This window comes from Oncorhynchus masou, chromosome 7, assembly GCF_036934945.1.
Source record: "Oncorhynchus masou masou isolate Uvic2021 chromosome 7, UVic_Omas_1.1, whole genome shotgun sequence".
Lineage (NCBI taxonomy): Eukaryota > Metazoa > Chordata > Actinopteri > Salmoniformes > Salmonidae > Oncorhynchus > Oncorhynchus masou.
Genome location: NC_088218.1, coordinates 5,570,794 through 5,580,793, shown reverse-complemented (window position 1 = coordinate 5,580,793; position 10,000 = coordinate 5,570,794). Strand labels below are relative to the sequence as shown.

At 44.4% G+C, this 10,000-nt stretch overlaps 2 protein-coding genes across 2 annotated transcripts in view; one reads left to right on the top strand and one right to left on the bottom strand.

Moving 5' to 3' along the window:
- The window catches only part of LOC135542929 (dystrophin-like), a gene marked incomplete at its 5' end in the record, with an annotated part of 841,859 nt that overhangs the window by 256,056 nt on the left and 575,803 nt on the right, over positions 1 to 10,000 (top strand).
- LOC135542898 (dystrophin-like) overlaps positions 1 to 10,000 on the bottom strand; it is a 264,431-nt gene that overhangs the window by 176,866 nt on the left and 77,565 nt on the right.

Sequence of the window (10,000 nt, the reverse complement as noted above, 5' to 3'; positions counted from 1 at the left end):
TAAAACAGAGTATAAGTTTACTTAGTTGCAGTTCTATTTGAAATGGGGATATTGTTTAGTCATTTATTCATAAAATTCCTAACACTTACCATCACCTATCGTATCCACTGTCGTGTCTTTACTATCATTAACTGAAGATGTATAGTTTTTATCAAAGATTCTCTGTAATTAGTTACTATGCGATCAACTAATTCATCACCTAACTAATTAACTAGGAAGTCGGGGCACCAAAGAAAACTATTCAGATTACAAAGTTATCATTTCCTAAAATAACTTTTCATATATTTTATCTGATCAATTAGTCTTCGAATTAATGAATTATTTACTTTACCTCACGTTAGTCTCATTCCAAACGTCGTAAATTGTTGGTTATCTGTTGGTTATCTGCACGAACCCAGTCTTCACTATGAGTCATCCATACATCAATTGTCTTAAATCATTTATTTATTACTAACTAAATAATTCACAGAAATGCATAAACAAACAAACAAACAAGGCAAATGTAATGATAGGAGAATGTGCCCTAGTGGGCTAAACCGGCATGGCAGCTTGTTAGACAAAATGGGAGCTGGGGGTCGACCAAGAAGTCACTACAGAGTGATAATTATAACAATTGAAATGCTTATCCTTTGCACATGATGCTCACTCTTTCAGGAACAATTGAAATCAATCAATATATTTACGCTCAGTGTGTCGTCTTGATCGCTGGTGAAAAGTTCATTTCTTTTGTAGAATTGTCTGTGTCTCTCCCTCTCTCTCTCTCGGTTGTGGTTAGAGGGTATTGTTCAGAGTGACATTCGTTATAGAATGGGTGTTTCGGCGGTTGTCGTTCTTCACGTTCAATGATGCCGAATTCCTAGCTGCAGACTAGTTATCAATATCAAAGACTTGTTCTTATTCTGTCGGTATCGATAGTCTAAGAGTTTAACCCCGTGGTATGGTTAAAAGATTCAGCAATGGTCTCCAACATTTGTCCTCCTAATGGAGAAAATCATGGTCTGCAACCTTTAGCCATCTCGTAATTGAGGTAAGCGCGGTCTGCTGATCGAAAACCCGAGTGGGGGTTTTATTCGAAATGGCAGAAAAGGGCTGTCCCAGGATGTCTGTCCCTAACTGTGCTCAGGAGCTGTCCTCTGATTTAGTTACCTCCAATCCCCTTTTTGAGTTTTCCTTCATTAAACAGCCCAAAATCACATTGTAAAATTGTGTAAACAGTATCATACTCACGCATTCATCTTATACATCAATTAGATGTAAACCTTATATCTGGGGCTATTATATAAACAGCGTTATGGTAATGTGGCCACATCGTCTCCCATGAGCTTCCCCAAGTTGTGACAAACGGACCAGTTCGTAGCTGGATTCTTCACCGATCTTTTATACTTTCTCTGGAACATGAAATTTGTTCGTACCTCAAGTTCTGTGAGGTGGAAGGATTTCCTTTGTCCTCTATGAAAATGTACTCTCTCTGTACTATGTGGTAGGGTCTTCTCGGGAATTTACGACCTCTGACCACAGCAGCCTAGTTGAAGGAGGCAAGGGGGAGGCAGGGAGAGGGGGATGGGGTTGCTATACCCAAAGAGGCCAACGTCATGACACCACACACACACACACACACACACACACACACACACAGAGAGAGGGAGATGTAATATTCCAACTCTACCTCTTCTCTCTTTCTCTTTCTAAAAAGCTCTAGGAGAAAAGAGTGAGGAAGTGCATCAATAGCTTCCACTGGTATGTCTGGTAACTTTTTACTGAAGCATATCTTACCATCAGCTGTATATCCAACTCAGACACATACCCAGTCAACCGGGAACATTCCCAGAACATTAGCTAAGATTCCCTTTAAGTTCTAGTTAGAGTTTTATCTAACAGTAGGATAACATCCCAAAAACATTCAGAGAATTTTTTGATTAAATCTAAATATTTTTTTTTAGGTGAAAAATCGTTGGAATGTTCTCCTAACATTCACTAAAATGCTGTGCATTTAATCTGTAACAGCCACCACATGTTGGTACGTTTAGGGTTTAGGGTTTAGCGTGCAAAGAAACACCAGAACACATTTCATCTGTTCTTTAAAAGGTTCCCAGAATGTTTCATTAGGTTGTGTGAACAGTCTAGTGGAAACATTATGGGGACATCACAAAATACATATTCCCAAACACAAAAAGCTGTACAATTGTGTGGATGATTCTACAATGTTTTATTTAGGTTGCAAAAAAAACCCATTCACCTGATGTTACTAGAATGTTCCCAGAACACATTTTGTCTGCTCTTTAAAGGTTCCCAGAATGTTTCATTAGGTTGTGGTAACATTGTGGGAACATGACAAGATATATTTTTCCACAAGGCAAAAAGTGTCCAGTTGTGCTGACATTCAGATAATGTTTGTATCATGGTGAGCAAAACATTCCTTTGATGTTACAAGAATGTTGACAAAACAGCCTTTTTTAGTTCTTTAAACGTTGCCAGAACATTTTCATTAGGTTGTGGGAACAGTCTGGGTACAAGAGATAGTGTCTTCAGACTTGTTCCCACATTGTGTTACAGCCTGAATTTAAAATGGATTAAATTGAGATGTTTGGTCACTGGCCTCCACACGATACCCCATAACATCAAAGTGGAATAATGTTATTTAACATTTTTACAAATTAATAAAAAATGAAAATCTGAAATGTCAATAAGTATTCAACCCCTGTATTCAACCCCTGTGTTATGGCAAGCCTAAATCATTTCAGGGGTTACAATGAGCTTAACAAGTCACATGACCTCTCTCATCTCCCTGGGTCGCTGCTCTTTTCAGTTCACTGCAGCTAGCGACTGGAACGGGCTGCAACAAACACTCAAACTGGACAGTTTCATCTCCGTCTCTTCATTCAAAGACTCAATCATGAATACTCTTTATGACAGTTGTGGCTGCTTTGTGTAATGTACTGTATTGTTGTCTCTACCTTATTGCCCTTTGTGCTGTTGTCTGTGCCCAATAATGTTTGTATCATGTTTTGTGCTGCTACCATGTTGTGCTGCTGCCATGTTGTGTTGCTACCATGTTTTGTCATGCTGTGTTGTCGTGTGTTGCTGCCTTGCTATGTTGTTATCTTAGGTCTCTCTTTATGTAGTGTTGTGGTGTCTCTCTTGTCATGATGTGTGATGTACCATATATATATATATATTCTTTTAATCCCACATCCCCACAGGAGGCCTTTTGCCTTTTGGTAGGCCATCACTATACATAAGGATTTGTTCTTGACTTACCTACCTAGTTAAATAAAGGTTAAATAAAAAAATAAAAAATAAAAAATATATATATATGTTTTAAACCCACAAATACAATTATTAAGGTCCGTCAGTGGAGCAGTGAATTTCAATACATATTCACAGATTCAACCACACATTCATAGCCTTCACCTGGATTCACCTTGTCAGTCTACGTCATGGAAAGAGCAGGAGTTCTTAATGTTTTGTATACTCAGTTGTCGTGTCTTTGGCTATTCCGGATGAAGTGACATGACATGCTATTCTAGAAAATCCTTTCTCTGTAATTAATATTACCTGATTAGGCTAATCAGGTAATTGTAATTAACTAGAAAGTCAGGGCACCACGAAAGAATGTTTATAGAGCTTCCGAATAAACACTTAAAGACCTAGTAATATTTTACATCAGTAGCAGTCAATATTTAATCATCACTTTATTCAGTCTCATCTGAAAGCTGTAAATTCTTGGTTATCTTCACGAACCCTGGCTAACAAGTTGAATCAGCAATACAACATTTGGTTTAATTATTTATACCTAAATAAATCACACCGAATTACATCTACACAGAATGAATCATACCTTGATTACAAATGATGTCATAAAGGAAAACGTCCCTAGCGGAACAGATATGACGGCTGGTTACACAAAGAAAGGGGGTTGGGTTTGAGTGAAAGAGCGGGAAGACTGAGTAACAAAGGGAGAAGCTGTGCTATCGTCAATACAGAATCTTATGCATTCACAGAATCTTATGCATTCTAAATAACCGCCCATTTGGAGAAGGGAAATGCAATAAATATTTACTCTGAGCTGCGCTTCAATAGGTTGGTGGTTTATGGACGGCCGGGTTGTCCAGCAGGGATCTCTTGTCCTCTTAAGAATGTCTCTGGTGGTAAACTGGATACGTCGTCCGTCCTTTCCTAGCCCGCTGCTAACTCAACGGCCAGGAGGTATCACTTCTGGAGTGAATAAGAGTTCAAAGTTCATACCAAGTTGCCATAATTTGAAGTTTGTGCTATATTCTGGCTGGTACAGTCGAAAATCCTCCTTTCGGCGTGTCGATCGTCACCTTCACATTGAACATGATGCTAATTTCGTTAGGTTATTATCTGAGTCCTTTTAACGTAGGACCGTCGTCCTCACATCCTCGGAATAGAAAGTTGAATTTCCGTCAACGAGTTTATATAGTGGTGAAAGAAGGGCGTGTTTCATAGTTTACAACCAGTGTCTGTTCACTTGGGCCTCTGAGTGAGCAGAGTTTATCTACGACAAACCGTTCTCTCATTTAAGAAGCTAAAATTACATCTCATCTTTTCACAAATAGTTTCATATTTAAACATTTAAATTGCACAACAATTCCATGTCAATCTGATAACTAGAATGTGTCAACTTTCCAAGATACAGTTTATGTCATCCTGTCATTAGTAGTAATGTTTCAGACAACAACTGATCTGACATCACATTCATTAAGTACCAACGCATATTTTCAACTGGTTGGATTACCGAAATATGGTTCCGTTTCCCACCTTTCGATGTTACCAAACTCTCTATGTTACCGAGGCTTTACACGAGTCAACTCTATAGAGTAGAGAGAGAGAAACGGGGAAAGGTATTTATGGGGTCATAAACCTCCCCCAACAGGCCAACGTCATGACACAGTGTATATGACCCTCAATTTCAAAATATTTTCTAATCAAACATGGTTACAGAATATGTGGAATTAAACCTCCAATCTTAAGAACTTCAGCCAGATAATTAACCCTCCGCTCCACCAGGGGACAGCTGTGACCATGTGGGGTTTCTTCAGTCCAATACGGTCAATAAGGACACAGAACCTGATTGACCATATGTGACTGAATAAAAAACACAAGGCCACAGCTGTCCCCTGGTGGCAAAGAGGGTTCATACGTTGGCTAGGGAACCAAACGTTGGCTAGGGAACCAAACGTTGGCTAGGGAACCAAACGTTGGCTAGGGACCCAAACGTTGGCTAGGGACCCAAACTTTGGCGAGGGAACCAAACGTTGGCTAGGAACCAAGCTAGGAACCAAACGTTGGCTAGGGAACCAAACGTTGGCTAGGGAACCAAACGTTGGCTAGGGAACCAAACGTTGGCTAGGAACCATACGTTGGCTAGGGAACCAAACGTTGGCTAGGGAACCAAACGTTGGCTAGGGAACCAGACGTTGGCTAGGGAACCATACGTTGGCTAGGGAACCAAACGTTGGCTAGGGAACCAAACGTTGGCTAGGGAACCATACGTTGGCTAGGGAACCAAATGTTGGCTAGGGAACCAAACGTTGGCTAGGGAACCATACTTTGGCTAGGGAACCATACTTTGGCTAGGGAACCATACGTTGGCTAGGGAACCATACTTTGGCTAGGGAACCAAACGTTGGCTAGGGAACCAAACATTGGCTAGGGAACCAAACATTGGCTAGGGAACCATACGTTGGCTAGGGAACCATACTTTGGCTAGGGAACCAAACGTTGGCTAGGGAACCAAACTTTGCCTAGGGAACCATACTTTGGCTAGGGAACCAAATGTTGGCTAGGGAACCAAACGTTGGCTAGGGAACCAAACTTCGCAAGTTCAAAACTCACATTGTGCAGATTGTTAACATATATGAAGTGTACAAAATATGGTTGTGTTTATGTGATTAAATGCTGTTCAGATGTACTCCAATCTGCATTAACATTCGGCCAAACTTAAATCTAACATTTTCTAAATGCTCTTGAAACGTTCTGAGGACCTTAAAGACAAGCTAAAATGTATATTGTGTGAACAGCAATGGAATATTATGTCAAACCTGAAACAAATATGCTGTGAACGTCATGAAAACAGACTTATTTAACTCTTACAACATTAAGGGACTGGCCTGTGCGACCTAACTTAAACATTGTGTCAATGTCGTCACAACTGAGCATATTTTATGTTTTGGGAACATATCTCCTAATGACATGTTCTGGGAAAGGCTGTTCTGTCAACATTCGTGCAACATCAAAGGAATGTTTTGTTCAGTCTGATAAAAACACTATGAGTGTCAGCACAACTGGACAGTTATTTTTGTTTGTTTTGGGAACATATCTCTTATGTGCACACAATGACCCACAATCTAATGAAACATTCTGGGAACCTTTAAAGAACAGACAAAATGTGTTCTGGGAACGTTCTTGTAATACCAGGTGAATATTTTTTGCACCCTAAAGGAAACATTGTATAATGATCTGCACGACTGGACACTTTTTGTGTTATGGGAACATATCTTTTGTGATGTTCCCACAATGTTCTCAACTAGACTGTTCCCACAACCTGATGAACCATTCTGGGAACGTGTAAAGAACAGATTAAAGGTGTTCTAGGAACATTCTTTCAACATCAGGCAAATGTTTTATACATAATCATCTCCACGACTGGATAGTCATTGTATTATAAGAACGTTTGCCGCGACCGAACAAATGTTTCTGGGAACCTTCACAGAAACAATTTTGGTTTGCTGGGTATACACACATGGATAGACTCTTCCTTCCTTCCTTCCTTCCTCTCTAACACACACACACACACACGATCCCTATGCGTTTCTCCAGTGTCTGACTATAAAAACATTATCCGACCAGAGAATACTTAGCCTGGCCAATCGGAGCCAATAAAATATTATCTTAGCCAATCACACCCAATAAATATTAGTCTGGCCAATCACAGCCTTTAAAATAACCCCATTCAACTGACTGGCAGATTTAGGCCAGGAGGCAGGTAAACTGATTGTGACACACACACCCCGATTCTCTCTCTCTCTCTCTCTCTCTCTCTCTCTCTCTCTCACACACACACACACACACACACACACACACACACACACACACACACACACACACACACACACAGTGGATTTTTTTGTTACATTGTCTGCGTCAGAGAGAGGTCCATTAAAAGTCACATAGTCATGTGCAAATGAAGTGAATTCCCACCAAAGGGACTGTCACGCCCTGCCCTTAGTTATCTGTGTTTTCTTTATTATTTTGGTTAGGTCAGGGTGTGACGAGGGTGGTATGTGTGTTTTTGTCTTGTCTGTTTTTTTTGTATATCTATGGGGTTTTGGTATGTCTAGGTATATGTAGGTCTATGGTGGCCTGAATTGGTTCCCAATCAGACAGCTGTTTATCGTTGTCTCTGATTGGGGATCCTATTTAGGTTGCCATTTTCCATTTTGGTTTGGTGGGTTATTGTCTATGTGTAGTTGCCTGTCAGCACTCGTCTCTTATAGCGGCACGTTAGTTTGTTTAGTGTTCTTCAGGTAAATAAAGAATGTATTCATATCACACTGTGCCTAGGTCTCCTCGTTATGACGAATGTGACATGCACGGACAACCCAGTGGGTACCCACACTTACCACACCCACACACGCCATACCCCCACACACACACACCATACACACGCCATACCCACACACATACACCATACACACGCCATACCCACACACACACACACATACACACGCCATACCCACACACACACACACCATACCCACACACACACACACCATACCCACACCATACACACCATACCCACACACACACACCATACCCACACACACACACACACACACCATACCCACACACACACACACACCATACCCACACACAGAGACTCCTCACCAATCCCCATACTTCCAGGCAAGTTCATTAGTCAGTGATTCGTCTCCAACAGTGTAGCCTAACCCAGTGCTCGCTGCTCGGCCTTCTGGGTACAGACCGAGCGTCCCTCATTTGGGAGTAGGTCACTGCATTGCATTTCCACACTAATTCATTCCATGACGAAGCCCAACGCTGAGACTCCCCACTAATGTCTCTGACTGTCTAATTGACTGGGCCTCTTCGCTCTTCACACACCGACTGTCTGTATGTTTAAGACGTCAAATATTCAAATCCAATGGAGATTTCCTCATTAAGCGCATCATTAATTCTATGTAAATGTTCCTGTGGATTCATTAAGTCATTATGACTGAGTGTTGCTGGAGTGAGGGGGAGGGAGAGAGGGGTGAGATGGGGAGAGGGGGAGAGAGAGGGGTGATGAGGGGTGATAGGGAGAGAGAGGGGTGATGAGGAGAGGGGGAGAGAGAGGGGAGATGATAGAGGGGGAGGGGGAGACAGATGAGAGGGGTGATGACACCATAGGGAGAGAGAGGGGGTGATGAGGAGAGGGGGAGAGAGAGGGAGATGAGGAGAGGGGTGAGGGGGAGAGGGGGAGAGAGAGGGGTGATGACACCATGACCCAGAGAGAGGGAGATGAGGAGAGTGGGAGAGAGAGGGGAGATGAGGAGATGAGAGGGGTGACAGGGGTGATAGGGAGAGAGAGGGGTGATGAGGACCAGGGGGAGAGAGAGGGGACATGACCATACCCAGAGGGGGAGACACCATACCCACACCATAGGGAGAGAGAGGGAGATGAGGAGAGGGGTGACCAGAGAGAGGGGGAGATACCCAGAGGGGAGAGAGAGGGGGATCCCCATGAGAGAGATGAGGAGAGGGGGAGGGAGAGAGGGGGTGATTAGGGAGAGAGAGGGGGGATGAGGAGAGGGGGAGAGAGAGGGGAGATGAGGAGAGGGGTGAGGGGGAGAGGGGGAGAGACAGAGGGGTTCATTGATAGGGAGAGAGAGTCAGATGAGGAGAGGGGTGATTTCCAGACTAGATTCATTCGATGATGGGAGAGGGAGAGAGAGAGGGAGATGAGGAGAGGTCTGACTGGGAGAATTGGAGAGGGGTCTTCGGGAGAGAGACGGGGAGATGGAGTAGGGGGAGAGAGAGGGGGATGAGGAGATTCAGAGATCCAATGGGAGATTTCCTCATTAGTGCATGATTAGATTCTAGAGGATGGGGAGAGGGGTCATTAGAGAGATTATGACTGAGGGTTGAGGGGGAGAGAGGGGGGATGAGGAGAGGGGGAGAGAGGGGAGATGAGGAGAGGGGGAGAGAGGGGGGATGAGGAGAGGGGGAGAGAGAGGGGGAGATGAGGGGTGATAGGGAGAGAGAGGGAGATGAGGAGAGGGGGTGAGGGGGAGAGGGAGAGATAGGGGTGATGAGGGGGGGAGAGAGAGGGGGATGAGGAGAGGGGGGAGAGGGGGAGATGATGGGGAGAGGGGTGAGGGGGAGGGGGAGAGAGAGGGAGATGAGGAGAGGGGTGAGGGGGAGAGAGAGGGGGTGATGAGGGAGAGGGGGAGAGAGGGGGAGATGAGGAGAGGGGGAGGGAGAGAGGGGGTGATGAGGGGGATAGGGAGAGAGAGGGGTGATGGGAGAGGGGGAGAGAGGGGGAGATGAGGAGAGGGGGTGAGGGGGAGAGGGGGAGAGAGGGGGGTGATGAGGGGTGATAGGGAGAGAGAGGGGAGATGAGGAGAGGGGGTGAGGGGGAGAGATGAGGGTGATAGGGAGAGAGAGGGGGTGATGAGGAGGGGGGAGAGAGGGGAGATGAGGAGAGGGGTGAGGGGGAGAGGGGTGATGAGGAGAGGGGTGAGGGGGAGAGAGAGGGGAGATGAGGAGAGGGGGAGGAGGGGGGATGAGGAGAGGGGGAGAGAGAGGGGAGATGAGGAGAGGGGGAGAGAGAGGGGGGAGATGAGGAGAGGGGGAGAGGGGAGAGAGAGGGGTGATGAGGAGAGGGGGGAGAGAGAGGGGAGATGAGGGGGGGGAGGGAGAGAGGGGTGATGAGGGGGTGATAGGGAGAGAGAGGGGAGATGAGGAGAGGGGGAGAGAG